At 43.8% G+C, this 6,682-nt stretch overlaps 1 pseudogene; it reads right to left on the bottom strand.

Moving 5' to 3' along the window:
• Positions 1–666: 666 nt before the first annotated feature.
• Positions 667–872, bottom strand: LOC142279078 (U2 spliceosomal RNA; annotated as a pseudogene).
• Positions 873–6,682: the final 5,810 nt, after the last annotated feature.

The raw sequence follows: 6,682 nt of genomic DNA, 5'->3' as shown, positions 1-6,682 counted from the left end.
TTAGCCGTTTAAGTATGCTTAATGAAAGTACTAATTCTTTCATAGGCCGCCCATTCTTAGTATTTGACGTTCCTTATATTGCGGTATCAGGCTTCGCAGCAGGTTGCAAAACATTCATCACCCATGACTGTCCCCAATTGGGCTCAGAAGCTAAATGTCTATCATGACCTCTCTTTTTGAAAGTCCAAGAGCAAGCAAACTCTTCCTCCAGGAGAGGGAGCCAACAGATCACTAAAGACATCATCATTGCTCAAAGAAAACACCGAAAAACAATGGAAGCTTTAATTGGAGTGGAATCTGATAGACAGCACCTGATGCCAAGTCTGCATCTTCTAACACCTGCAGTCACTGCAGCAGCTGAATCCAATGTGTCCAAAAGGGATCTATTCTATTCAATTGCAAATGATCTAGATAAGACTGAGAATAAGATACTGCACGGGACATAGCAGAGTTGGTCAAGTTGAGTGGAGATGAGTTTGCTATTTGGCACAGCTTTTGCATCAATAAAGCAAGTAAAAGGTGTGAAAGATAAAAAAAAAGGGTGAAAGTGTGAAAAGTGAATTGGCCAAATTGAGGTGCATATAAAGTTTTTGCTTTCTTTCAATTCACTAATGAGGCTCATTTGAATCAGGTGAATTGAGTTCTGCTTTTGGAAACTCGGTTAAGAAGGGGTGCACCGGTCCTGGAGGTACTGCAATACCAGGTCAATGCGTGGAGTGGACAGAGCAAGATTTTTTCCATCTCCTTGTTCTAAAAATCCATTTAATATATGGTCCCTAGAGAGGGGACGTATCAGATATTAAACTGATAAGAACAGATTTAATTTTTTTTTTTTCTGTTTATCAGTAGGACTTCAAAATAACAAAGGTGATCGCCTCCCGTTGCCTGGGAACCGTCCAGGCACACAAGAGGGCTATGTGTCACCAGAAGGCGCACACACTCCCTCAAGGCCGGCAGACGTGCAATCCCAGGCACCTTCCAGTACCGACCAAGGTAGCGTCCTCCGAAACTACACTTGATCTTAGCCAAAAGGCCGAGAAACTATAACCCGAATTGGTTACGGCCTTGAGTGGCACCCTGGCCTATACCGGACACATCTTAGGGAGAGGGAGACAAACCCACGCCTACAGAAGACATTTTGTCACCCAAGCCAAACCCTTGAAAAGGCTGTTTTGCAGAGCAAAAACAAGGAGAATGGTACTTTTTGCAGCCGCCGCCCACTGCAATGAATCTGAATAACTCCTCCTTTTGGGCACAAGCACCTCCCCTCCCCCTTGCAGTCTTTCCAATTCATGATACAAAAAGACGGACGGACAGGACAGGACCATCTGCCTGACTTTCCGTCACTGCCACCCTTTGCCATCCTTGCCCGTAGAAAGCCCTTTCATCATCCCCAAACCCTAATCTTTTCCCTTCCCTTCCCAGCTGCGTCTCACTCCCTTTCATTAGGAAGTGAGCGCAGCCTTTTCTCCGTTCTGCACATGCGCGACGTTAAACACAAATGCGCAGGCGTGCGTTCCATTAGCCTCACTGCATTCCACTCCCATACAGGAAGTGGGCACAGCTATTACTACGGTCGCACATAAAAGAACCCACGGCCACCACTGCACATAGCTGACTCCACCACAGGACACCCACTTCTACACCAACGCAGGTAAGACAGGATCGGCACCTCTATGCTCCCGTTACAATCAGGCTCAGTCACCATGTGATAACGCTCTCAACTCTTTAGTTGCAGGCTCCCCTTGCTTCACCTCCACTGGCTGTGCTGCCATTTCCTCTCCCACCTGGAAGTTATACTTTATTCCACTATTTTCCTGTTTCTCTCTTCCCCCTTTTCCCATAACCTACTTTTATCTGCATTTGTGGGGTATCTATATGCTATTTACATCATAGTTTTATTCATTAATATGGAAGGGAAGAGTGCCCATGAGAGTGTTGAACTGCGGAGAGCAAAAGATTAAGCTGCTCCGATTTGCCACCATTGATAAGCTGTTCTCAGTAGATACACATGCTATCCAAACAGCAGCATCCACCATTGCTTCAGCCCACCCATTCAGTGACAGCTCACCAAGTCAGCCAGTGGAGTGGTGTAAGGAATTACACGTAGGCACTGACTCCACACCTTCACATCACAAGAAGGGGGTCTACAGGCTAGTGCAAGAATACGAGCAAGTCTTCAGCAAACATCCGCTAGACTTTTGAAAAATAAAAGGGGTCAAACACTACATCCCCACAAGTGCACACCCACCCATCAAAGAGAGATATAAGCCAAATCTACCTGCACATTACCAGTGTACCAAGGACATGTTGAGCAACATGAAGGAGGCTGGGGTTATCCGTGACAGTTGTAGCCTCTGGGCAGCTCCGTTGGTCCTGTTAAATAAGAAGGACAGCACCACTCCCCTGTATTGAGGAATAGCTAGCTGCATTGACAACTGCAAATTATTTTTCTACCCTTGATCTCACTAGTCACTATTGGCAAGTGTCCGTTGCTGAGGCAGACCGGAAGAAGACCGCCTTTGCCACCCCGATGGGTCTCTGCGAGTTCAAAAGCATGCCCTTCGAGCTGTGCAATTTGCCAGGAACCTTCCAGAGGCTGATGGAATGCTGCTTGGGACACCGAAACTTTGAAACGGTACTGCTATACCTTTATGATGTTATTGTTTATTCTAACGCAAACAAGATTTTAGGGTGTATAAAAAGGGAGATTAGATCCGATGATCCCAACGTATTGTTACCCCTCTATAAATCACTTGTAAGGCCACATCTGGAATATGGGGTAAAGTCCTGAGCAGGTTGATAACCATTGGTTTGAGCATGGTAGGGTGTAGTACGCATCTTCCTGCATCGGTAAAAGCTGCAGAAGTCCTTGAAGATTTCCGCTTCAAAGGCAGTGCCTTGATCTGTGAGGACTCTCTCTGAGTAGCCATGAGGTCTGCATAAGTGTGCTTGGAAGACCTTCGCTGCAGTATGGGCCATTAGATCTTTGACTTGTACCACAACCATAAATCTCGAGTAGTTGTCTACCATCGTAAGTGCATACGTGAGCTCACCTCGATATTCTGCAACAAAACTCCCTTTTTCGATTTCAGTTTCAGCAAACACTCCTCTTCCTGTAGAAAATATTTATCATTACCTAAGACAGTCATTCTAATGCATGACAATATTAAGGCAATTTAGTTAAAACTTGTTTTAACTCACCTTTAAGGGGATTGATGTATTTCATGGTCAATCCAGGTTTGTCAGTGATGGCACTGACATAATGTATGGCGTCTTTTTCGGGCGTTATCCTTTGCCTTTTCATTGTGAAAATCCAGTTGCCTATATCAAAGCAAATTCTACTACTTGTAAAGTATGCAGAAAATGAAATGTAGAACATATAACATCAACTGCTTAGGAACGCATCATAGGTTAGTACTTAAAAGGATATTGTCATGTTCTAGTCATAATGCAAGCTGGACATTTTTCATGTTACCCTGTAATCGCCGGCCTGTTCTAATGCTCACAAGCCAAGATATAGGCTCAGCTGCTAAGGCTTCCCTCTGCCTTCTGAATGAAAATTGAATATGTCTGGCTCACTGTGTATATAGCAGGTGCTCAGAAAAAATAAGAGTTAATTCAATAGAAATAGCTCTGGCACACTATAGTGATCAATAACGTAAGAAAAGAACTCTTAGAATGCTGAAAATTCTTTATTTGTGCAAAAGGATAATTCATCCAACGTTTCGAACTTGTTTTTAGGTCTTTATCAAGGATAAAGTTATCTAAGATCATAAAGGGTTACAAAACCATATAAACACGTAATTAGTACATAGTACAACATAACAGTACAATATATTGCTACTTGAGAGTACAATGGGTCAAATGACCATGATGCACATACAAAAAAATTTTCCAAAGCCATAGTGAAAACATTTGTACTGAGGAAAGAAAATTTCCACATGACCTATCTGGAGAAACATTCTGGATCAAACAACCAAAAATAGTCAAGCAGGTAAATACACACCTATATGGATAACAGGATGATATGTGTTCAATTGTATAGCGTCATTGCCATTAAGGTACAAATGGAAAACTTGCAATCCTATATAGTGAAGGAAATGAACACATATCATATCAAAGAACACAGGAACATGGGTGTGAGAAAAACCTCAATGTTTATACTTTGTTCTTTATAATGGTGTGAACATGTATATGTCTCAGTACCTTATGAACTTGAGAATTCTAGTGAGTAGATGATGAAAGCCTATTCCAGAACTGGAATCGGTAAATAATTGTAGGTGGAATCTAAATGAAAAGATGGTACAAGTGTTATCATGACACGTGGGCTATAACACAATGGACCGTGTGACAAAGAAGAAAGGAGAGAAAGAAGAGGAAGAAAATGGAACTACCTGTAACATTACGTGATAGTCACTGGTAAGTATCACTTGACAATTCAGGTGAAAAAGGATTCCTTTATTAAAGGGTTCTCAGTCGCCTCAGGATCATGAAATACTAGGGTAAATGATATGAGAATGGGTAAGAAGCACCACTAAAGGAAATATGAGATGCAGGACATATATCTATAAACCCCTGAACTACATGATAGAAATAAAAAGAAGAAAAAAGAAAAAAAAGAAGAAAGAAGAAGAACACATAGAATGCGGAAAGAGAATGGGTACAACTACCTGAGTTACTGCAGGGAGGCCCCTGGTAGGTATTGTGAGGGTTAGTGGAATTCCTTCACTGAAGGGTTCTCAGTTGCCTCAGGTTCGTGAAAAATGCTATAGACAAATAATGCCCGGAGAAAAGGGGTTCATATACAGCGAATAATGGTAATACAAGGTACATGTGTCCCATGTAATAGTATAAATATATATATATTGTACTAAGCTCTACACCAGAAATAGAAAGTAGTCCCTCTGCCTTCTGTCTAGGTGCCCTGAGTTATGTCCTGTAAACTGTCACAGTGACCTAGACACACATGTGTAGTAGGGGAATATCCCTGCTGAGATGCCAGTGCTAGAGCACTCGTTTGCTGTGGAGTTGAACGCTATGTGAGCAGTTCTTACCTTCAATGAGCAGAAGTCTCTTTTTTCAGATTTCAATATCTCTGTGGGTATCTGGCAGAAATATGGAATACTCTTTACTGCTAAGACCCTGTACACCACTCCCACTAAAGGGGGCTTTACACGCTGCGACATCGCTAATGCGGAGTCGTTGGGGTCACGGAATTTGTGACGCACATCCGGCCGCATTAGCGATGTTGCTGCGTGTGATACCGATGAGCGATTTTGCATCGTTGCAAAAACGTGCAAAATCGCTCATCGGTGACATGGGTCTCCATTCTCGATTATCGTTACTGCAGCAGTAACGATGTAGTTCGTCACTCCTGCGGTAGCACACATCGCTCCGTGTGACACCGCAGAAACTAGGAACCTCTCCTTACCTGCCTCCCAGCCGCTATGAGGAAGGAAGGAGGTGGGCGGGATGTTCCGGCCACTCATCTCCGCCCCTCCGCTGCTATTGGGCGGTCGCTCAGTGACGTCGCTGTGACGCCGCACGGACCGCCCCCTTAGAAAGGAGGCGGTTCGCCGGACACAGCGACGTCGCCGGGCAGGTAAGTATGTGTGACGGGTCTGGTCGGTGTTTGTGCGGCATGGGCAGCGATTTGCCCGTGTCGCGCAACAGATGGGGGCGGGTACCCACACTAGCGATATCGGGACCGATATCGCAGTGTGTAAAGTAGCCTTTAGTCACATGACCAAGACTGTATCTGTGTCCCTACAACACACTTGAGACAAATGTGTGTGTGAGCCTGCATTGTGGGGTATATATAATATATTATAGAGCTGGGAAGGATCATTCTAAGCAGTGAGCTGTTCCAGTATTTGTAGGAAAATACCCAGTAGAAGCATCAAACACAGCACCAATACCTCCCATCAGTATTCCACCACAGTGCCATGTAACCCATGCCCTACACTCCCATCTACACCAATACTATACAGGCACAAACTAGTATATCTGACTAAAAGCCCCCAAAATATGAAGAACGGCCTATAGTTGAGTGTGGATATAAAATCTATGTGAGCAGAGCTAGAATAGAAATCACTGATCGCATTGAAGTCATTCTGACCATAAATCACCATGATATCAAGGTGAGGAGTTGTGTGTTACTGCTGGGAGGAAAGGGTTAACAGTGGAATATTAAGGTGCATTTCTGTGTGCAGTGTTACTAGTCAATGTAACAATTCAGTATGAGCTGCTCTTGGTGCCGGGGGAGGGAGATGCTCTCCTGAGCAAGATAGATGGGGAATGAACATGATATCTATATAGTGTAAGGCAGGGGGTCTCAAACCAGGTGATCATGTCTGATCAACTGGTTACATTATGTCTGATTACCTTGTCTAACAGTTTTTTCTCCCCTTTCTTTACCTTCCAGGTTCCCATAGTCACGTGAAATATCCCTGTTGCACTTGATTACGGCTCACTATTCACTATAGGATGTCTTATATCTAACATCACACTCTCACCCATCAGCACTCTATAGGTTTGTATAAGGTATGCGCTTACACATCCGGTCCTCCATAGGTATTTCCACTTATGTAACACTATCCCTATGATCACTCATAACTCATACCCTTGTAGTCAATTACAGCCTCCTCTCTCCCCCCTCCCCTTCTCCCTTTCCATCTAT

The sequence above is a fragment of the Anomaloglossus baeobatrachus genome, unplaced genomic scaffold, assembly GCF_048569485.1.
Source record: "Anomaloglossus baeobatrachus isolate aAnoBae1 unplaced genomic scaffold, aAnoBae1.hap1 Scaffold_423, whole genome shotgun sequence".
Taxonomy (NCBI): Eukaryota; Metazoa; Chordata; class Amphibia; order Anura; family Aromobatidae; genus Anomaloglossus; species Anomaloglossus baeobatrachus.
The sequence above is the reverse complement of the archived record's forward strand: the minus strand, read 5'-3'. Positions and strand labels throughout refer to the sequence as shown.